Source organism: Macaca nemestrina, chromosome 12, assembly GCF_043159975.1.
Source record: "Macaca nemestrina isolate mMacNem1 chromosome 12, mMacNem.hap1, whole genome shotgun sequence".
In the NCBI taxonomy this organism is placed as follows: Eukaryota; Metazoa; Chordata; class Mammalia; order Primates; family Cercopithecidae; genus Macaca; species Macaca nemestrina.
In genome coordinates this window covers 119,926,312-119,949,739 of record NC_092136.1, presented here as the reverse complement: position 1 = coordinate 119,949,739, position 23,428 = coordinate 119,926,312, and the positions used below count along the sequence as shown (strand labels likewise).

Sequence of the window (23,428 nt, the reverse complement as noted above, 5' to 3'; positions counted from 1 at the left end):
CCTTAGGGAGGCAGGCCTTGGCTGACAATGAACACAGAGAATGATGGTGGGTTGTGGGCCTGGGGATATGCTCAATACCTTCTGCCATGCTCAGGCCTTCTGGCCAGCCCACCCCAGAGTTCCCAGGGGGAGAAGGGCCCAGGAGTGGCTGGGAGCCTGTAACCCCCAGCACTCTGGTGCTCAGACACAGGCTGGAGTGGAAGCCCACTGGAGGCTTCAGACCTGAGGGCCTTCTCAGTGCACAGAGGGCCTTCTCGGAAGGAGAGCTCACCTCTGAGGCTGGCAGGAGAGTCAGGCTGCTGAGGACAGCACCATCCTGGGCTGGGGGATGGAGGAAAGGGAAAAGGCCATCCAGTCCCTGGAAACCCAGAGAGCCCTGGAAGGACAGTCAGGGAAGGCTTCCTGGAAGAGGTGAGCAAGCCAGGAGGAGGCATGATGGTAGAGAGGGAAGAGGGCGCCAAACAACCACATTCTTGTCCCTGGTGTGGCAGGGACACCTGGGCCCCTCTGTTCTCACTGTTCTTCCTCACTCTGCTCCCCACCAGGGGCCAGGTGACACCAGGGGAGCAGTCCCTCTGTCCTAGTAAGAGTCCCTAAGTGAGCTGGCTGCTGGTCCATTGTGGAGGGACAACACTCTTCCTTCCTCCTCTCTGCCTTCCTGGGCCAGGGAGCTTTGGGAGCCAAGCAGCCATGCGTGCCAGGAAGGGGCTCTTGGGAATGAGAAAGGGAGGGAGAAATGGCTGAGAAGAGACAGACAGAGGAGACAAGAGGGTAAGGGTGAGAAAAGAAAGGAGGGAGAAGGGGCCAAGTGAGTCCGTGGAGGACCGTCCGGCACTGTCAGGAAGATGGACCACAAGTCGGACCTGTATGCTTGGCCGCCTGCATGGTGCTCTCCCTTGGGAGCTGGGACTGCAGAGTGTCCCTGGGGTCAGCTGCTGCTCCCTACAGCCCCTGCCCTGGGTGCTGGTTCCCTCAAACTCTCTTCTGAGAAGCATCCCTACCTGGTGCCCCAGCAGGTCCACCTCTGTGGGCACCGTGCCCTGCAGCCTCCTGGCCCTTCTTGAGGACCCTGGGGTTGTGATAAGGGCCCATTCCTGGGCTCCAGAGATGCCCAGACTCTCAGAAAGACCCTGGCCACAAGAAGCTCCCAGTTCTCCAGGTCCTGCCCTAAGCCCACCAGCTCCAGAGGAAGGGAACTGGATGGGACCCAGGTCTGGCTAAATTCCCCTGTGGGGGCAGCCGGGCCCTTGCCTATCCTGTGCCTGGACCGCATCAGGGGCTGCACCTGCTGCACAGAGGCTGGCTGGTGGGACGTTGGAAAGACCGCTGTGTTGGGAGGCCCAGGGCTGTGCTGGGAACTGGGTGGGGACGTCGCCAAGCATCATACCCTCCCCATCAATCCCCACCAGGTCCATTATCGTCTGAGCTGTGATTATAAAGCAATCAGGGAAATCCTTTCTTCCCAGTTCTTGAGAATGCCTCTGTCCCCAGCATGAGTGAGAATAGGAGGATTACTCCAGGCCTCAAGTGGCTCAGGGGAGGGGAGAGAAAGGAGGGGGGCAAGGCTCTATGTCCACTTCTGTTCCTCTCAGACCGAGGCAGTGTCCTGGCCCATGCTCCCCTGTCTCCTGCCCTCTCCCAGCTCTGGGCGTTGGGCGATTCTCAGAGGTGTGGGTAGCCCGCTGGCAGACAAGTGAGGAGGGAGGCAGCAGAGGGGCTCAGCTGGGAGCTCTGGCTGGGTAGTTGGGAGCCCCGAGTCTCATCCAGGCTCTGTCGCTTGGCTGTGTGATCTGGGCAAACTGCTTGCCCTTTCTGGGCCTGACCTTCTTGATCTACAAAATGAGGTGTATTCATTGGGTCATTTCTGGGGTTCTTGCCCAGCTCCAACAGCCTGTGAGTTGGAGACCACAGCGAAAGGAGGGTTGGAAGGGACAGGAACATTGAGCTTGGTCCCAGGTTGGGAATCCACTATCAGGCCTGGGCCGATAGCCAGGCAGGTTGGACTCCCAAATCCCCAAGGCTCCCTGTACCCAGTCCCCTGCCTCTCCTTTCCTTTAGACCCTGTCAGGGCCAAGGGTCCCCATCTGAGAAGCCTTCTCTGTCCAGGAGGGAGGGAGGAAGACTGGAGACCCTTTAGACCCTGTCAGGGCCATGGGTCCCCATCTGAGAAGCCTTCTCTGTCCAGGAGGGAGGGAGGAAGACTGGAGACCCAGGAGCTTCTGAGCTCTGCTCTGGGCCTCAGGACCTGCTGGAATGTGGACTCGGTGATAGCAGGGGTTATTCCATCATGGTGTCCTAGAACAGTGCTTGGCACATGGACGAGCCTTGGAGGCTAAGAAGCAGTTAACTGGGAGGAGGAAGTGGGAGAGGAAGGTGAAAAAATCAAAAGGGGAGCTGGAAAACATCCAATGAGGGGTGCCTGGTGCATATCATTGTGTGGAGAGCTGAGGCATGGGTTTCTGAGGGCAGTGCTTGGAGCTGCAGCCACACTCTCAGGGCCAGAATCCTGGCTGCACTGCCCATCAGCTGTAAGCCCAGGGCCAAGCTGCCCACTCTGTCTGAGCTTCAGTGCAGGTACTGCAAAGTACCTGGCTTAGCAAGGGCCCAACAGCTGAGAGATTATGCTATTATTATTGTGGAATTAACAACAAAGATAATGACGACATTTCAACCTGGGATGAAGCTTGATTTCCCCTCTTTTTGGCCTTCTGCACTTGATGGAGAGTCACAGGGTGGAAGCTGCTGGGCCCAGCCCTAGGACCCGCACCAGGGCTCCTGCAGTTCTGGGGTACGGCCGGCAGGTGACAGCATTTCACTGCAGTGAGTGGGCGCCAAACTCCTGCCCCAGCCCGGGCCATCAGGACTGGGTCCCAGGGCCCTTCCACAAGGTGAGTGTCTCTCTCTCTCCTCCTTCCCCCACTTCTATATTGGCTGACTAGACCCTTCTGTCCTAGCCTGTAGAATATGTGACCCCAGGACAGCAGTCCCCTGGTCTGAGTAGGAGATAAGGGCTTACTGCTCACCCCACCAGGTCTTGCCTGAGCTGGCATGGAATTCTGCAGAAGGGGCAGGCTCCCCTTATGTGGGCCCCACCTTTGGGTTCCCTCTGCAGGTAGCTGGCCTGAGGAGGGGGCTGGGTGGGCACAGCAGGCTCAGTTCTGTAGCCCCCAAAGAGGACTTGCATGAGTCAGACAGGGCTCTACACAAGGCAGCTCTTGGTGAAGAGTGAGACAGAAAGCCAGAGTCCTCAAAAGTCCAAGGGAGAGGAGACACTGAGAGGCTGCGAACTGCAGAGCTGCCTGACTCTTGTCCCCCTGCCATATCCCAGCTACGACATGGGGACCTTTGTCCCTGCCTCCTGATGGACCATGGAGAGAGGTCAGAAGGGTAACAAGTGGGACCCCAGGAATGCCTGTCCAGAGAGGTGGGGGCTGGATGGCTGAGGCAGGGCCAGCTCATATCCCACCCGCCTTTCCCACCAAACCCTCAAATCACCTCCCAAGAGTGGCCCAGGCAGTTTTATCTTTCTAAGTATTGACTATTAAGTTTGAAAATGAACTGTTGTTCAGCCACAGAAACAAGGGAGATAAACACAAATTGCTTGGTGAATGTGCCAGCTCCTGGCTCCTAATTCATCACCTAGCCAAGGCAGAGGCTAAGAAGAGGCAAAGGAGTGGGGAGGGGGTGAGGAAACTTGGGAACCAACAGACTCTCTTGCAAGACGTGGCAGTGGATGGGTGACCTCAACCCAGGGGATAAGGATGGTGCCCGGGATCCCTGAAGCTCCCCAGGAAGGACAGGGAGCCAGGTGAGGGAGGGAGGAGAGGTCTTTGACTGGGCTTATCATTTTCAATACATTCATCCCAAGTGGACATATAATGTGTTGCCTTGTTGGCCTTGAGGTTGGCTCTGATTAGCAAATTCTGTATTTCTCTGAGGTTGGTCCCATTATCATGTTAAGATCCTCAACTGACTGAATTGAGGGGCTGCAAGCCTTGTTACTGATTGGTAACTTGCAGGATTCAGGTCTGGCTGTGGAAGGTGGAGCCCTGAGAGCTTGTCTGAGAAGGAGGTGCCATGTTCTTTGAGGGTGAGGTGTGGGTCTTTGATGGTTCAGGTGTGGACCTGCCTGGAGCGGGGACTGCACTAGGTGTCCTGATTGCAAGACTGGGGGCATTGCATAGGCCCAGGGGAGAGAGAGGAGCACAGATATCTGATGAGGAGCAGGAATGGAGGTGTGGCTTGGGGGAGGCCTGCATTCATTCAGATCTTTGTGTTGGACGAAGATCTAAGCACAAGATACAGGAGACACAAGCTGCCGCTCTCCATGAATTCGCAAGACTGGGCCTGTGAGCTGATCCAGAAGGTGATCGGAGTGTGCAGGGCCCAAAACAGGGTGATGAGGAGGCGTGTCCCCTGAGGAGGGGTCAGCTGTGCTGAGAGTGGGTTGAGAAGATCTGGGGGGACCAGAGGGATCTGACTTGGACAGTGAGTTTTGCGTGTGTGAGAAAGGCAGGGCTGGATCATGCCGGACTACATAGGGGCTGAGCTTTACTGTAAACACAGGGCCACCCCCATGGGAGAGTGAGTAATCAGATCAGTGCTCTAAGAAGAGGACTCAGGAATGAACCGAGGTGAAGCAAGAGTAGAGGCCCAGGTGCGCTATGCCGGTGACTTGAGACATTGTTGATGGGACCAACTGTGGCAGGTGGAGATGCTGGTGGCATTGCAGGTGCAGGAGCAAGCAAAGACATAAGCAGGTTGTTCAGGGGATGCAGGGGTTTAGGAAACGGTTGAGAGCTGAGGGCCAGTGGGTGGAGGAGGGGAGTTAGAGAGTAGGTCCCGGTTGCAGGAGCGCTAATGCCAGAGAGGGAGGCTGCAGCACGGCTGCCATGGGCTGAGGGGGAGGGATCCGCCATGAGGTGGGTGTGGAAGCAGGGAATACTTTTGGGGGGTGACACAGTCCCAGAGATAATCCTCTGTCTGTGCCTCTCTGAGGGAGGCAATGTGCCACTCTGTACCTGAATCCTGACTTGGCTGGGTCAATAGAAGAAGCTACTTACACTTCCTTACCCTCAGTTTTCTCATCTGCCGAATAGGGTTAATCATAGTGACCGTATGGGTTTGTAGGAGGATCAAGTGAAAGGGGGCAAGTAAGTGTCGCCACAGTGCCTGGTGCATCATCACTTGATAAATTGGTGCCCAATGCACGGTGGAGAGCAGGACAGAGGGTCCTTTCCCTGCCTCAGGCCCTTCTTCTCTGACTGCTGCTTTTGTTGCTGGTGGTGATGGCAGAATCTAATCCCTGGCGTTTCAGGGAGGGCCTGCTTAGCTCCTCGAGGCCACCTGGCTCTGGTTCCTGGGTCCCTCCTTCCCTGGTGGCCATGCAGCCATGGGTCCTCTGGGCTGCGTCTGGCAGGAAAGCCAGACCGCAGGAGGCGTGGAGGCTAATGCTTCTCCTCCCAGTGCAGACCGGCCGCTACACGCATGGGTGGCTGGGGTAATTAATTTACACATTTTATCCTGCTTAAACTAATAAGCTTCTCTAGCTTCCTCCACTGAGCCTGAGCCTTCGAGCTGGGCCTGCCAGAAACATTATCCTGCCCTCTGGGAAGTCTGATGGGGCTTATAGTTGTCCTGTGGGCTTGGGCCAAGGCTCCCAGGCCCTGTGTCCACACTTCTGAGGCTACTTATTTTGGCTGCTCCTAGCCTGCTGGTCCAGGTATGCCACAGAGGCACCTTAAGATGCCAATCAACACTGCACATCCTGATGGAAAAGCAGGACTTGGGAGCCCATCCTTCCAGCCCCCTGCCCCGCAGCCTCCCACTCCCGCAGTAGCAGGGCGTGGCTCAGAGATGCCTGGGAACACAAAGACCTCCTCCACGTAGCGAAAAAGAAGTCTCTAAGAAAGGTTGTGGAGTGAAGATAGCGACGTGCTATCTTGTGTGTGTGAATAATGTGTGACATAGCCGCTATTTTCTTGAGAAAGGAAGAAATGCACATCCACATTTGCTTGCATGAGGATAAAGCCTCCTGGATGGGTGTACAAGGGACAAGGGACTGGCTGCTCCTAGGAAGGAGCTGGAGAGCTGCGAGGCAGGGTGAGAGGGAGACTTTTCCCATGGACCCCTTTGTACCTCTTGAGTCTTGAAGGCTGTGAATGTATCACATGTTCAGAATGCATCAACTGTTGGGAAACAAACACAAACACGATGGAAACCCCATCTGTGCAGCACATGTTTCTTGGGTGCCCCTTTGTGCCTGGGAGCAATGGTGTGAGAGAGCAGGTCATGGTCACACCTTTCAAAAGAGTGAGGGGATAGGAAGAGAGGTATGTCTGTGATTATAATCATCATTGGTGAGTTCAATGCCAGAGGAAGCCTGGAATCCCCCGGGCTCACAGAGGAATCCAAGTGGGTAGTTAGAAAGGGCTTCCTGGAGGAGGAGATTCTTGAGCTGTTTTGAAGGTAGCATAAGAGTTGACTGGATGGAGAAGGGAGGGAAGGGTTGGATGAGACTGAAGTGTGGGTTTCTATTCTGATTGCCAAAACCTGTGGTGCCTTTGGGTGTTAGTCTTCCCATTCATAACACAGGAAACCTTGGTTCAGGGAGCCAGGCAGGAAAGTAGTTCCAGCCTCTAGAATTTCAGCCCTCACCTACCCCTCTGAAGCCGCTGTGGGCACTCTGGTCCTGTGTGGGCTGCTGCTTCCCAGAGAGGTGCTCTCGCTAGCTGAGGACAGCGGGCCAGCCCCTTCCGGCTGCTTCCCCTACTTGTGGATTCGTCTTGTATTCTCGGATTCCAAATCCTGCAGGATTTAATATCCACTCTGTAATCTACTGGCACCAATAGGCATTATCTAACTAAACCTTAAATTGAAAATGCTAGGCTTCTATTTTCCCCACGCCGTCGGGAGAAGTCGGGACTCTCTTCGTCCAATGTAATTTACTCTTGCACTAATTAAAGTGCGTCACTCTGCTGTCCTTGAAGGCACACAGCCTGCCCCCGACAAGGAATGCAGCCGGGGTGGACGAGGCAAAGCAGGGGCCGGGCTGGCCAATCTAGGGCTGCAAGATGGTTCCTGCATCCATCCCAAGTGCCTCTTGCTTTAAGGCCATTTCATTTCCTGAGAGATGGAGAGTTCACTTGTTGTAACATTCATTCATTCATTTTCTCACTCATTCACTCCCTCCCTCCCTCCTGCATTTATTAAGCACTCAAGGCAGGCACAGAAATAAAAGCTGCTAAACATATGATCAGGCTCTTCTCTCCAGCCCCTCCCCCGATGTCGTGAGGGTTTCACAGGATGCAGGTTCCTAGGTCACGCCAGCTCACAGAGGAACCCAGGGATGGGGAGCAAGAATAGCTAATGTGGCCGGGCGTGGTGGCTCACGCCTGTAATCCCAGCACTTTGGGAGGCCGAGGCGGGTGGATCACGAGGTCAGGAGATCGAGACCATCCTGGCTAACACGGTGAAACCCTGTCTCTAGTAAAAAAATACAAAAAATTAGCCGGATGTGGTGGTGGGCACCTGTAGTCCCAGCTACTCGGGAGGCTGAGGCAGGAGAATGGCGTGACCCGGGAGGTGGAGCTTGCAGTGAGTACAGACTGTGTGCCACTGTACTCCAACCTGGGCAACAGAGCTAGACTCCATCTCAAAAAAAAAAAAAAAAAAAAAAAGAATAGCTAATGTTACAGATGCTTCCTTGCACCCAACATTATTTAAAGAACTCTGTTTTTTTAAAAAATGAAACTTATTTTGAGATCATCGTAGATTCACATGCAGTTGTAAGAAATAATAGAGATCCAGTGCGCCCTTTGCCTAGTTTCCCCCAATATTAACATCTTGCAAAACTATAGTATAAGATCATGACCAGGAAATTGACGTTGACACAGTCAAGATACAGACTGTTCCGTCACCACAAGGAGAGATCCTGTTGTCCCTTCATAGGCACTTCCCCTTTTCCTTTTCTTCTGACCCCTGGCAACCATGAATCTCTATTTCTATAATTTTGTCATTTTAAGAACGTCACAGAATCATTTAACCTTTTGGGATAGGCTTGAATAACTCATTTAATGCTTTTTTTTTTTTTTTTTTTGATGGAGTCTTACTCTGTCGCCAGGCTGGAGTGCAGTGGTGCGATCTCGGCTCACTGCAACCTCCACCTCCCAGGTTCAAGCAATTCTCCTGCCTCGGCCTCCTGAGTAGCTGGGACTACAGGCGCACATGACTGTGTCTGGCTAATTTCTGTAGTTTTAGTAGAGATGGGTTTCACCATGTTGGCCAGGATGGTCTCAATCTCCTGACCACCCACCTCAGCCTCCCAAAGTGTTGGGATTACAGGCATGAGCCACTGTGCCCGGCCTCATTTAATTCTTGTAACAACCTGATGAGCAAGGTCAGCATCAGTGTCCTCATTTTACAGACATACAAGTTGGGGCCAGGGCAGTGAAGTAACTTGTAGAGACAGGATTTAAGCTCAGGTTGTCCTGACAGCAGACCAGGCTCTGAAGTCTCTCCAATGTAACACTGACTTGCAGGCACTGCTTGAACTGATGGCCCTTGATCCTCCATGTGTCAGGTTGAATTCCCTCTGCTTCCAAAACACAGCTGGGGGTCTTGGCTCTGGAATGCTAAGGTCTCAGTCCTGGAGGCTGGAGAGGGCAGTCCTAGCTGGTCCTATCCAGCCTGAATTCTCAAGTGCTGGCCATGGTGCAGGGACCCAGAGATGACACTTCCTGGAGACAGAGGTGAAGCCCTAGCTGTCTGCAGGGGTTGGCCGGGACTCAGTGCTCACTCCTGTCTCAGTGGGGGTAGCGGAGGCTCATACGGTGATGTGCTCCTTCTCCCCAGTGCTCTCCAAGGCTGTTCAGGCCTCACAGCCCGGAATTGGAGTCTCAGATACTGTGGTAAGGTCAGCTATGGGGCCATGACGGGTCAGCTCCGAAGTAGTGTCACTTGCAGAGCTAACCAAGCGTGAGATTGCTCAGATGGCTGGAACAAGCGAGTCCCCTGTGCATTCCCTCTCCCTTCAGCCAGCCACAGGCTCCTTTAGCTCTCACCTGCTCCTGCCATAATATCACCTGACACTGATGAGGTCACAAAGCCAGTACCCATGGGTCCCACTCACTGTTGACAAGGGCCTCATCTCCCAGTGGGAAGCCTCAGTCCCTGGTCCCTGGAGAGGGGAGCTGGTTCTCTCTGCATTCAGTGGGAGAGCCTGAATAGACCTGCAGGAGGTGGGTGCTCCCAGCCTCATCCGGGGGTCAGATGAGCCAGGGCTGGGGCTCTGCCTGTGTGTATGAGTGGGGGATGGGAGAGGACTTCTGTATACTAGAGTTGGAGTCAGCGGCATTGACCCTGGCCCCTAGGCATCAGGGATTCTCTGCAGGGCAGAACCAGGGCCAATGGGAAGGAGTTATGATGGGAGATGGGTGGTTTTTGCTCAACAACAGTGAGATTTTTTGTAGTAAATAGTAGAATCCAACAGCAGAGCAGACTGCTTTGTGAGATAGTGAGATCCCCATCAGTGAAGGTATTCATTCATTTATTTAACACACATTCGTTGCCTACCTTGGCTCTTGGCACTGGAGTTCCACAGATGTGGGTTCAAGTTCCAGTTCTGCCACTTAGGATTCCGTGATCCACAGCGAATTCCTTGTGTCTCAGTTGCCTCACTTGTAAACATGAATAATAACAGTTCTTTACCTATCTCAGTGGGAAGGTTGAACAACTCCAAGCTCCATGCCTCACACAGGTAAAGACACGGAGCCTTGAACGTACTATTTCACAGGTATAATTACCTCTATCCTGCAAGTGAGTTAAATAGCACATTCTCCATTACTAAATGTCTGAGTGGGAATCTGAATCCAATTCAGTCTAATTCCAAGTCATTCTCTTCCCTCTGAACCATAAGGCTGGGCTCAGTTAGGTATTCAAATCTGAGCTGTGGGACTTGTATCTAGAATATATAAAGAACACTTACAACTCAATAATAAAAAAGACCAAAAACTCAATTAGAATATGGGCAAAGGATCTGAATATACATTTCTCCATGGAAGGCATATGAATGACCAAAAAGCAAATGAAAAGATGCTGCACATCATCAGGCATCAGGGAAACACAAATCAAAACCACAAGGAGATGCCACTTCACACCCGGTAAGACGGGGATAACCAAAGACAGACAATAGCCAGCGCGAGGCTGTGGGGAAACCGGAGCCCTCATACACGGTTGTGTGGGAGTGTAAAATGGGGCAGCCACGCTGCAACACAGCCTGGCAGTTCCTCAAATGGCTAAACAGAGAGTCACCATATGACCCAGAAATTCCATTCCTAGGCTGATACTCAAGAGAATTGAAAACATACATCCACGCAAAACTTGTACAAAAATGTTCAGAGCAGCATTACTGATAATAGCCGAAAATAAGAAACAACCCGAATATTCATCAACTAATGAATGGAGAAACAAAATATGGTCTATCCATACAATGGAATATTATTCAGCCATAGAAAGAATGAAGCACTGACACATGCTACAACATGAATTAACCTTGAAAACATGAGGATAAGTTGCTGGGTGCAGTAGCACGTGCCTGTGGTCCCAGCTACTCTGGAGGCTGAGGTGGAAGGATCACTTGATCCCAGGAGTTCAAGGCCACAGTGTGCTACAGTGGGCTGTGAGTAGCCACTGTACTCCAGCCTAGGCAATATAGCACAGCCCCATCTCTAAATAAATAAAAATAAATAATAAAATTTAAAAAACAAGATTTAAAACGTATTCCACTTATTACATAATTCAATTTATATGAAAGTCCAGAATAAATCTGTAGAGAGAGAAAGTAGAGTGGTGTTTGCTTAGGGTTGGGGGCTACGGTGTGGGGTAGGGGAATTGAGGAGTAATTGAGGAGTAATACCTAAATGGTAGAGGGTTTCTTCTTGAGATAATGAAAATGTTCTAAAATCGGCTCTGGTTATGGTTGCACATATTTGAGAATATACTAACAACCATTGAATTGTATAATTTAAAAGCGTGAATTGTATGGTATGTAAATTATATCTCAACAAAGCTGTTAAAAAAGAGAGAAAGAGAAATAAACCTATAAAAAACGTGATGATGCACACCTGTAGTCCCAGCTACTCAGGAGGCTGAGACAGGAGGATCACTTAGCTTAGGAGTGCAAGACCAGCCTAGGTTTTTTTCTAAGACCCCCATCTTGGAAAAAAAAACATCTGAGGCTGTGAGAGAAGTGGCCAAGGTGTGGGTGGAGATAGAGTCTGGGGAATCTCAGCACACAGGTGCAGGGGAGACTATGAGGATGCATGACCTTGCTTAGGAAGGATTTCCCAAGTGGGAAGATGGATGGAACCTGGAGGAATGCCTTCTAGAGGAATAGGCACTGCTTGGGTGTACCCCGGGTGGGGTGGGAGAGAGGAGGCTGCACCAGTGTCCTCTGGCAGCACTCACAGCCCAGCAGGAAAGGGCACATCAGTGTTGGGATGGGGGGTTCTGATCATGGCTAGGCAGGTGCCCCACCTGCCTCCCAGACCACCCACACGATCCCATGGAGATGAACAGCACTCGACCCACTCCGTGTCTCCCAAGAACACAGGATTGGAGGGGCAGAGCCAGGTCTGGACCTGGGTGGTTGCTACCTCTCTGGCCTTGGTCTCCATATCAATGGTATGAAGGTGGCAGTTTCTCCCTCACCGTGTTGCGCGGTGTGAAAGTGGAAGTTGTGTTGAAAGCACACGGTGAGCGTGCAGATGGGGGCCAGAATTCATCTTAGCCGGCCTTGGTCGTCACTTCAACTGTGGGTAGTTGAGCAGCATTACTGTTCCCATTTCACAGATGAAGAAACAGAGAGGCTGTGTGCATTGGTGACTTTCTAAAGGACACGTTGTGAACAGAGATAGGACGGGACCCTGCTCCAACCGTGTGCCCATCAGGTCATCCTTGTTGCCTCACGCCTGATAACCGAGCAGGGCTGGAAAAGTGCTGTCAACAAATGACTTCTTTTCGCCTTTAGGACAAACTTCTGCATATGTAGGCCTGGTGGCATTCCTCTCACCTTACAGGTGAGAAAATTGAGTCGAGGAACACGCCCGAGGTCCCACCTCTGACAGCGACAGGCCAGGACTGTAACTTTCCTTCATCCAAACCTGGTACCTACATGACTCAAGCAAGGGAAAGGTCAGGGAACCCCTGCCTCCCACTGGCCTTAGAGCAGCCACACCCATGATCCCGAGCCTTTTGGACTCCGAGATGCAGCAGATCAAAGGCCTTGTGATAAAAGTGGAGACTTAGGTAGGTACTGTGGATGGGGAGGGCATGCAGGTTGGGGTACGGGTCTAGGGGCTTGCAGACTCCACGTCGTTGCCTGCAAAGCCAGTGTGAGTAACCAGGCAGCCCTTTCTGTGGACGCCCTACCTCTCCTGGAGGCTGTTGTGGGATGAAGGAAACTGGAGCTTCTCTGCCCAGGGAAGGTGGCTGCATTTCAAGCGGGAATTGTACAAGCACTCTTGATAAACAGCAGGTAACCCCACTCCCAGCAGCTAACAGGATTAATCTAAATGCACACAGACGCAGCTGGGCAAAATCAAAACACAGAACCCAGGTTAAATCATACCACTTAACGGGAGCCCTCAGAGCCTCAGAGCACGTCACCTGACTGGTGCCCGGCGTGGGGTGGGGACGTGGGAGGAGGCCGTGTGCGCTGATGCTTGCTTTTGAGGGGCTGTGGGAGCCCTGCTGCAGCGTAGGGGCCAAGGGAGCCCTGGGGCAGGGCTGCGGGACCAGGCAATGGCGCGTCGGAAGGTCAGGTGTTCAGGCCACCATGGCGGGGAGCAGGGCCGTCTCTGAGGGCTTGGAGTGGCAGGTGGGGTGGTCAGCCGGGAAGGCTGCAGCAGCTTCACGCTCTGGGAAAGTGGGAGAGGCCTTCAAGTGCTCCTGTTGACTCCCACTCCCACTCAATCAGCCCTGTCCAATGAGGGGTCCCATCCCAGGGATGTTCACAGGAAGGAGAGAAGCCGGGCTTTGGGTAGCTCTGGCATCCCGGGGCTTGTTCTGGCCTCCACAGGGAGAAACAGAGGGAACACCACACCCAGACTGCCGCAGCCTCTCCCCACTCCAGCCATTATCAGCTGCTTTTACAGTTGAAGACGCTGAGGCACAGCCAATTTTCAGGTCACGCTCTTTGCCCTGCCCCCAAGCTTCCTCCCAAATCAAGGCTCTGGTGAGAAGCAAGTTCCCTGTCCTGCACCTGCCTTGGGCTCAGGTCAGTTCCACCCAAGATCACAGCAGAGCCTCGTTCCTCCCCAGGGCCCGGGGCCATCATCTGTGGGGTCCTCCATGAACACTCTGTGGGGCCAGCTGCCGTGGGCTGGGGAAAAGGAGAGTGGCCATGGGAATCACTTCCCAGGCTCCTCAAATGGGGCGAGAGCTGGGAGTTCATCACTGTCACCTCTTGGCCTCCAGAGTGGCCAGCAAGCCAGCGGGCAACCCCTTTTCCCTTGGACCTCAGGAATGATGGTAACAATTGCTAATGTTTACTGAGCACTTTTTCACCACTAGGACCTTAGCTAAGCCCTTTGAATCCACAATGTCCTCGAATGCACCCAGCAACTTCAGGAGCTGAGCATTGAATGTGGCACGATCTCCATTATACTGAGGAGGTTCTGAGGTCATACATTGGGAGCCAAACCTGGACCCCAAAGTCCTATGATGTCACCTTCCTAGGATTCAGCTCCATTCCCAGGCCCTTCAGGAAAGGGTAATGGGAAGGGAACAGGTAGTGTCTAGAATCACAAGACTTGATCTCAGGTTCCTGCTCCTTCCCACTAGCTGGTTCTATGGCCCTGGGAGCAGGGGCCATAATCTTTGAACTCTTTGAACTCTTTACTCTTTGAACCTGAAATTCCTGGTTTGTAAAACAAACACGGAGAAAAATCTTTGCCTTACCTGCACTGCTGCGTTATGGGAATCAAATGAGAAAAATGTACGACCGTGGTTTTCATGCTGCGAGGCACCACATAAATGTGAGTTATTACACCACGCCCCAGAGCAGGCATGTTCCTGGCTCTGTGTGATTTTTTTTTTTGTTGTTAAAACCATTAGGAACGATAATTACTTAATAATGATCCTATTCCTAATCCATGCACCTCTGCATGGGGACATCAATGCCTCGGCATTGAGACATAATTGGTCTCTGCCCAGGGCCCAAGAGCAGGGGATAGTGCTCCCTATTTTGCAGTGGGGTAAACAGGCCTCCAGCATGAGCAAAGGGATGTCCAGAGTTCCTTAGCCCTCCAGGGTGACGTTCTGGACTTAGAATCTGGGATTGGAACCTTCCCCCTCCTGCTGTGAGGGCTCCCAGGCTGCCCTGAGAGTGATTTACGGCAGGAATCTGCAGTGAGTGCTGTGTCAGCGCTCCCCGCTCCCACCTTCCTGCTCTGTCTCCACCCCTCTTTATCTGCCTTCTCCCCGTTTCTCCTGTGCTGCCACTCACCTCCCACAGCTCTGTCTTCCCTGGTTGCCCCTAGGCTGATCGGAGCCTAATTTCAGCTCCTTTCTGGGGCTGAGGAGCTCACGCTGAGCTGTCAAGAGGAATTTAAGCGGGAGGCCCATGGGGGAAAGCAGGGAGGGAGGAGTCCCTGTCCTTTGTCCCAGGCCATCAGCCCTGCGGCCCTTCAGGTCTTCTTTCTGGAAAGGGTCAAAAGAGTACCTGAGGCAGAAATGTCAAGTCATCTCTTTGCATTCATGTAACCTGTGTGTGGCAGAACCTGCATTTGAGCCTAAGTCTGTGGAATGCCCAGGCCCACGAGTGTGTCCAACACCCAGGATCATTAAAGCCTGGCACCAGGGCTGTGGGCAGAGCTGCCCCCTCAGGCCATGCAGACTCCTTCACAGAGATCCCGGTGCTTTGCCACAGCACCTCAGATTCCAAGTCCTACTGGGAAGGAAATTCGGGGGGAGTGTGCCAGGGCCAGGAGGGCAGAAGCAGACATCAGAACCTCCTTTCTGAGCTTTGATCCAGGCTGGTAAGGTGCCAGACCAAGGGCTTCTGGGGAGTTGTTGAACAGAGCCTGTGAGTGGGCACTGCCCAGGCAAACAGCATGTCACCAAATAGTGAAAACCAAATAGTTGAATATTCAACTTATGAAAGCCAAGGATTTGTTGTATTGCTAACTCATTTTTTAACATGCATAAAATGGAAACTCAGAGAGACTCTTTAACTTGTCCAAGGTAACACAGTACCCTCCTGGCACAGAAGCTAGCGTGTGGGTCACTCTCTGGCCAGTTGCTGGCTATGCTTTCCCTCCTTCCTCACCCCTTCCAGCATCCAGAATCCCAGGAGGCTGATCTGCTCTTGGCTTCAAGGGTGGGCCAAATTCAGAGTGATCACACTCAAGGCCACTGCTCAGCCTCCCTCCCTGGCTGCTCAGGGCCATGTGCTGCTCCTCCCTCTACACCCAGGATGCTCGTGGCCTGGGGAGGCTGGCGAGGACCTGAAATCACTATCATAACTCTCGTTTCTGGGACCAGAGGGTCAAGTGGGTACTTTGGAGGCACTGGTGGGTACAGAAGGAACTTGGGGAGCTGGAACAGGACTCTGAGATTTAAGGTGCTCTGGGGAGAGCAGGTACAGATTGGGAAGGGCAGCTGTGATCTTTGGGTTACCAGTCCCTGCCTCTCAACCCCTCTGTTGGCCTTCCCCTAAATTCAGGGACAATGAAACACTAGGGCACTGGGCCAGCAGGGCCACCTGACTCTCTGAGGCCGGATCCTCCTGTGCTGACTCTGACAAGCCCAGCTGAGGAGGCGGCACTGGCAGATTTTCCATCCTGTGGACAAACTTGTTATTTACGTTGATTGGTGCGTGATTTACAGCTAATTTGTTAATCAACCACAGCCTATGCAACCTGGGTGAGCCTGCTTCTCCCTAATGATCCACCAAGATCCTGTTCTGAGAGGCTGGCCCAGGCAGGCTGTGGGAAACCGAGGGTGGTGATGTGGGCCTGGGATGGGGTGCACCTCACACCCAGGAATGCCCATCAACCCTCACTGCCCCCATATGAAGCTGCTTCCTCTGGCTCTCCTGGATTTTCACCACGCCCTCCCTCACCCCATACCCATACCTTAAGGCCACTCTTACTCTAGGACAGCAGTTACCGGGCGCCTTGGGCATCTTATCTCACCCCTCTGGGCCTCAGTTTCCCCATTTTTTGGTAGCTTACTGATCTCTGAGTGAGGAAGATGGGTAATTTCCATGAAAGCACCATACTAGTCAGGGTGGTGTTAGAGCTGGCATTTATGGGCTCACGAGAGTGGAGCATTAAACCTTTAGTGATTTTGTGAGCTGGTTGATAAACATAGCCGTTATTAGAAATTACATTATATAAACTACAATTAAATAAGTCATATTAAACATCAAGGTAATAAATACTCAGAACTTATTGCTTCCTAATTATTTTACTGCATTTTATTATCTATGTTTGAGATTATTTCCATCTCTGGTATCTGTCTGGTGGAGAGGCTGTATGATGCCACGCCAGCAAGCATCTCTTCCCAGTGCCACACTCAATGATGTCAGCTTGAAATGAGCCAGGCTAGGAATATTCACAACATGGAATTGACAAAGACTCTAAATCACTCATTGTTTTGTTCTTTATCCAGACTTTAAAAAGCGATGGAGAAGCTGGGCACGGTGGTTCACACCTGTAATCTCAGCACTTTGGGAGGCTGAGGTGGGCGGATCACCTGAGGTCAGGAGTTTGAGACCAGCCTGCTAACATGGCGAAATGCTGTCTCTATCAAAAATATAAAAATTAGCCAGGCGTGGTGGTGCATGCCTGTAATCCCAGCTACTCAGGAGGCTGAGTCAGGAGAATTGTTTGAACCTGGGAGGTGGAGGTTGCAGTGAGCCGAGATCGCACCACTGCATTCCAGCCTAGGTGACAGAGCGAGACTCCATCTCAAAAAAAAAAAAAAAAAAAAAAAAAAAAAAAAAAAAAAAAAAGCGATGGAGAATATCTTAATGATGCAGATTAAACTTAAAAGTGTGCTGTGTCTGTGACTATTACACATCTATGAAAAATGAGGAAATATTCTTGCAGTAAGTGAAAACTAGTATCTGATGCCACTGTGAAGTCACTCACATCGTTGATGAACAAGGGAAGTTTCAACAAATAGTTTTGTCATTTCACTTTTTTTCTTTTTTTTTTTGAGACAGAGTTTTGCTCTTGTTGCCCAGTCTGGAGTGCAATAGCATGATCTTGGCTCACTGCAACCTCTGCCTCCCAGGTTCAAGCAATTCTTCTGCCTCAGCCTCCCGAGTAGCTGGGATTACAGGCACCTGCCACCATGCCAGGCTAAATTTTTTTTTTTTTTCATTTTTAGTAGAAATGGGTTTTCACCATGTTGGTCAGGCTGGTCTTAAAATCCTGACCTTGTGACCTGCACGCCTTGGCCTCCCAAAGTGCTGGGATTACAGGTGTGAGCCACCGCGCCCGGCCCATTTCACTTTTTTTTTTTTTTAAACCCATTAATGTAAATGAAAATATCAATCAACATCCCTGTGGGAATTACACTGGCTTGTCAATTGCGATCATAGACTAGCTGCAAGTAGAGGAGTTCTGCAAAGATCAACTAAAGCATTCTGTGAGAATCAGTTGTTTCTACGTAATTTATGATAAAGGATAGTATATATTTTATTATTATTTGTAAGATATATGCCACACATTCTTTAGACCTGTAAAATTACACACATACATACACATGTTTTTCCCAAAGAGCCAGTTGTTAAAGATTTGCCAGTGCACCACCGACTGCGCTCATGGGAGAGACCATTGTTCTTTTCCTGTTGAGCCTCTGCTTCAGCTCTAGGACTTGTATGATGTCAGCTCTTAATGGCTCACCCAGATATTGGGGAAGGAGCTAGAACCTGTACTTCTCATCATCCTTTCCAGCCCCCACCAGAGGAAGACTATTTCTAGCTGCAAGGAGGCATTTCCCCCTGGGGTCCCATCAAAGAAAGTGTCTTTAGGACATTTCCCTGGGCAGAGAGCAGAAGGACCCAGAACCCTGGAACTTGCCTGTGAAGCTCCGGGGCGTCTCCATCTTTGCTTGACTCCATCCATAGTCTGAGCCCTGGCATCACCTTGGGTGGGGGCACCATGCCCTCTGGTCTGGACTTTGATAAGAGCCTCCAAACCGGCCTCCCTGCTTCTATTTTTGCCCGCTTTACAACGTGTTCTCCACGTGCTCCCAGAGGGATCCTTTTTTTTCTTTTTTTAATTTTAAAAATTGTTTATTTTTTTAAATGGAGATGAGGTCTCACTCTGTTGCCCAGGCTGGAGTGCAGTGGTGCAAACATGGCTCATTATAGCCTCCTACCCCTGGGCTTAAGTCATCCTCCTACCTCAGCCTTCTGGGTAGCTGGGACCACAGGCATGCACCACCACGCTCCGTTTCAGAGGGATCCTTTTAAAACCTAAATCAGGCCAGGCGCGGTGGCTCACGCCTGTAATCCCAACACTTGGGGAGGCTGAGATGGGCAGATCACAAGGTCAGGAGATCAAGACCATCCTGGCTAACATGGTGAAACCCTGTGTCTAGTAAAAATACAAAACATTAGCCGGGCATGGTGGCACGCGCCTGTAGTCCCAGCTCCTCGGGAGGCTGAGGCAGGAGAATCACTTGAACCTGGGAGGCGGAGCTTGCAGTGAATTGAGATCACACCACTGCACTCCAGCCTCGGTGACAGAGCGAGACTTTGTCTCAAAAAACAAAACAAAACAAAACAACAACAACAAAAAAACAAAACAAAAAAACTAAATCACATTGTGCTACTCCTCAGCCAGAAACCCTGCAAAAGCCCCCCCGGGTGTCCCCTCAGGCCTCGGGCTACCTCATCCCCATGTCTTAGGGCTCTGCCCTTCCCTCTGCTCCCCCTCTGCACCAGCCACACTGGCCTCTGCCGTTCCAGGCTTCTCCCCTCTCAGAGCCTTTGCTCTGGCTGTGTCCTTGGTCTGGGATAATCTTCACCAAAATACCTGCTTGGCTCATTCCCTCACCTCCTTCAAATCTTCACTCAAATCTCACCTCCCTACAGAGGCCTGTCTTCAATTCCCTTCAACACTGTCCCTGACCCCCACCCCAATGCACCTAAGCACCCAATGCTGATCTACTTTCTGTTTGTTCTTAGTCTTTCTCACTTCATAATAGACTAATGTTCTTATTATCTTTGCAATGGAATCTGAGTTCCATGAGGGCAAGGATTTTCGTCTATTTCGTTCACTGATACCCCCATACTCCAAAAGCCGGGCACGTGCTGGGTGTCAGTAAATATTTTTGAAGAAATGCTTTGGGGAAGGAAGGGCAGCTTTTAGAAAGGAGCATGTGTGGAAGAGCAGGAAACACTTCCTTTCTCTATTGGTGCTGGGGTGGGAGGAGGCCAGCCTGCTCAGCCGGTTTCCCAGCTCCTCTCCTGCTCAGAGCCTCTGGGGCCCTGTATTAGTCAAGGCTCTCTAGAGAGACAGAACCAATGGGATATGTGTATATATATGTATTAAGAAAGAGATTTATTCTAAGGAATTAGCTCATGCAATTTTGGGGGTCAACAAATCCCAAGACCTGCAGCCAGCAGGCTCGAGACGAGGAAAAGCTGACGTTCCAGTTCGAGTGAAGAAAATACTGATGTCCCAGCTTGAAGACAGGCTGGAAGAATTCCCTCCTAATTTTGGGAGGGTCTGCATTTTTGTTCTATTCAGGACTTCAACTGATTGGATAAGGGCCACTTAGATTAGGGAGGGCCATGTGCCTTCTTCAGTCCAGCAGTTCGAATGTTAATCTCTTTGAGAAACACCCTCGCAGACACACAGAATGATTGACCAAAAATCTGAGCACCTTGTGGCTGAGTAGAGTTGACGTAAAATTCACCACTGCAAGTGCTTTGCCTGGCCCAGCCCTCACAGAGCAGGCTCAGGGACAGGTGACCTTTCACCAAGGAACCGTGCTCTATCCAGGTGGCCTGTAAACACGACTCTTTCTCTTCTCCTGCTCTCCATGGGCCTGGAACCTGGGTAGAAGGAGAGGGAAGGTGGCCTAGAATGACCTTTGAGGCCTTGGCTCAGCCTTTGTTTTCTCATCTGTAATATGAACTTAAAACAATATCCCTTATCTCACAGTCATAAGGCTGAAATGAGAAAATGCTTTGGCAAACAGAATGCATTTTGCAAGCCTGAGGTATTAATCTTGCAAGCTACTCACTCCTACACGTCTCTGGCAAGTGTCTATCCACAACAAGGAAAGGGTTAAACCTGCCTTCTTATTTGTACAGTTTCTCATGTCCCTAGGAGGAGCAAAGAACAAGGCTTATAAATAGGATCAGGGTCTTTGCAAACAACAGTAGCAACAACACATTTGTCTGAGAGGCCAGGTTGAGAATTGGTGCTTGCTCCATCTTGCGCCCTAGAGACAATCCTCGGACTGCTGAACTTCTCCACTCTCACGGCATTGCCCATCAGGAGGGATTGCAGTTCTGAACATGACGGATCAGATGCAATATCAGAGGAGCTTCACGTCTGCAGGCCTGTCCCAGGTGAGTTCTCGCAGGTATATCTGAAAGCCAGAGGATGAATGGGAGACCCAAGGTCCCAAATGCTCAAAGAATGTATGTTCTCAGTGGTGCTTCCTACTATCCTCAGCACATCATCCCTTCCTCCCGGCCCTGTGGGGTTGGGAAGCAGAAATGAGAAGGCACTTTCCTTTCTCCAGACCTTTTTTTCTGGCTCCTCCACCCAGTCACTGGCAGAGCCAAAGTTCAGGTAGAAACTTGTCCAGCTGGATTACCAGAACACCAATACCATCCGCTGCCCACCTGTGAAAGCTGCCTGGCAAGATGGAGCATGGATGCCTATCCCATGACACCGGGTGACGAGAAGCACAGGGTGTTCCCAGCACAGGGGCCTTTCACGGAGACAGATGACTGATGGAAACCTGCATTGACTGGGGCAGGGAAGTGTCTGTCCTCCTGTCCCTGCCAATAGCAGAGAGCATGGACTCACCCCATCCTTGTTCTCTGGGAGGACCACACCCCAATACCCATCCTCAGATACTATCTGTGTTGGGGCTTCACTTCAGAGGTGGATATGAAGCTGCTTGGTTTCATCTCACAGTTGAGGTGAGGCTAATTCATTCATTCGATAGTTATTTATTGAGAGCCTATTCTGTGCCTGTGTATTGGCACTGTTTTCAATCTCGGAATCCAAGAACAAACAACATAGACAAGGTCCCTTCTGTAACGGAACTTACGTTCTAGTTGGGGAAACAACAGCACACATATGAACACGTGTAAAGAGGAGGAAAATGGCCCAGATCTGGGCTTTGGATGTATCACTGACTAGCTGTGTGACCTTGGGCAAGTAATTTAACTGTTGTCAACCTCAGTTTTCTCGTATTTAAAGTCAGGAGGATAATAACAACATTGATGTCATGGGGTTGTTGTGAGAATTATTTGAAAGTATATGAAGTACACAACAGAGTTCTTGGCTCACAGTAGACATCCCCATGCACACATGTACCCATTATTGTTATTGCTGTTGTTATAGTTAATATCACTTACCTAGAAACGGAATCAGAAGAGACCAAAATGCCATATTCTTTCTTTCAGTAAAGTGACACCCAGGAAGGGGTGAGCCAAAAGCCATGTCTGTACAGCATCACCAGCTTTTAGTTGGTAAAACATCAGTTCAGCCAACTCCTTGAGTGTTTGGTCAACAAAGGCTTTAACAACTGACTTTTTTTTTTTTTTTTCATTAGTGGGATCAGGTGGTTGTTTGAATTAGATGAACCAATTGATTCTTCTAATTGAATGAATCAATTCATTGTTCTAATGTCATGGTGACCCAAACTAAGATTGGTTACAGTTTTATCTAAGGCCCTGGGTACTTTCTCTTTCACGATGAGCCTTTTGTCCTGGTTCTGTCGTAGTTTTATAGCTGTTAAAAACGTGTGATTGAGTGTGAGGATGCACGTATGTGCATGTGTGTACATACACACATATATACACAAAAGACATGCCAACCCATCACTATCCCTGCTGAGTTGAGACCAAGAGAATGCAAACTTTATATTTTGCCAACAGCTTTTACCTCTTCTCAGCCAGTTTCTTTTTTTTTTTTTTTTTTTCAGAGCAGAAGCCAAAGAGCCAAATGGCATAGTCTGAATGTGGTCACTATCCTGCCAGCCACTGGGCCAGACTCTGGCTGTTGGCACAGGGTTCTGCTGCCCGTTGTGAGATAGCATCAGCTCTGCCTGGCATGGAAAAGGGAGAGTTGGCATTGTCAGCCTGTAGGTGCTTGTGGGGAGGAGGTAGAGGATGTTGGTTATTGGCAGGCAAACCTGTTGCCACTGAAACTTGGCACGTCTGGGTGGCTTCAGCAGTCCAGACAGAGAATTAGCAGGGAGGAAGAGCTCCACAGAAGTGCCCATCTGGCTCCTTGGTACTGTCCATGGAAAGAGATTTCTTCCTTGGTAGAGAACTTGGTACCTTGGAGAGGCAAATCTATTCATAGTAGGGTAAGTCTATAAGTCTAACCATAATCCTAGGATGACTCTGACCCATCATCTAGGAGAGGTCTCCTAGGGTTCTTTTTGCCCTGTGTGTGGGGAATACACACACACACACACACACACACACACACAGACATATATTTCAGACGGAATTTTGCTCTTGTTGCCCACGCTGGAGTGCAGTGGTGCCATCTCGGCTCACTGCAACCTCTGCCTCCCTGGTTCAAATGATTCTTCTGTTCCAACCTCCCAAGTAGCTGGGACTATAGGCTCACGCCACCATGCCCGGCTAATTTTTATATTTTTAGTAGAGATGGGGTTTCACCATGTTGGCCAGGCTGGTCTCGAACTCCTGATCTCGAAGTGATCCGCCCACCTTGGCCTTCCAAAGTGCTGGGATTACAGGCATGAGCCACCTTGCCCGGCCCTGGGACTTATATTTTCTAAGTGTTTCCTGTAGAAGCAATAAATGCGGCTTCTGAGCTCTTGGAAATTGGTGAGCTGGTAATGTCTTGACAATTGCTCCTGTCTGCTCTGGGAGCATCATCTCCCATTGTCACCCCAAGTCTTTGATGGAGTCCATAAGGGCTCTGCTTCCCTGGGCCAGGAGACAGGCTGCATACCCAAGCACCTTTCCTTCCACATGCAGACAGCCTGAGAGCACTGCCTGAGGAGCCAGGAGACCAGGATCCCAGGGTCAACACTGCCTTTTACAAGCTGTGGGACAGACACAAGTTGCTTAACTTCCTCAGGCCTCAGTTCCCAGCTGCCCTACCTAAAGTGGTGAGGATTAAACGAAATACTACAGGTGGAAACAAACTGTAAAAAAAAAACTTCAAACACATGCAAGGGGTTA

General features: G+C 50.9%; 2 long non-coding RNA genes across 9 annotated transcripts in view; one reads left to right on the top strand and one right to left on the bottom strand.

Moving 5' to 3' along the window:
- Positions 1-5,242: 5,242 nt before the first annotated feature.
- On the bottom strand, positions 5,243-9,058 carry LOC139357609 (uncharacterized). The gene is made up of 3 exons (XR_011611130.1): positions 8,535-9,058; positions 6,662-6,807; positions 5,243-6,188 (listed from the first exon to the last, which is right to left on the bottom strand). It is a non-coding gene; the product is annotated as an uncharacterized lncRNA (long non-coding RNA).
- A 58-nt stretch (positions 9,059-9,116) lies between these two features.
- The window catches only part of LOC105476356 (uncharacterized), a 29,867-nt gene continuing 15,555 nt past the window's right edge, over positions 9,117-23,428 (top strand). For 6 of the 8 annotated variants that reach the window (XR_011611127.1, XR_011611125.1, XR_011611124.1 and 3 more), the window contains exons 1-3: positions 9,117-9,239; positions 12,029-12,306; positions 20,474-20,599. This is a non-coding gene — a long non-coding RNA (uncharacterized lncRNA). Of the gene's footprint in view, positions 9,240-10,061; positions 10,161-11,850; positions 12,307-20,473; positions 20,600-23,428 lie in introns of all 8 variants that reach the window. The other 2 variants (XR_011611123.1, XR_011611122.1) reach the window with 2 other exon arrangements.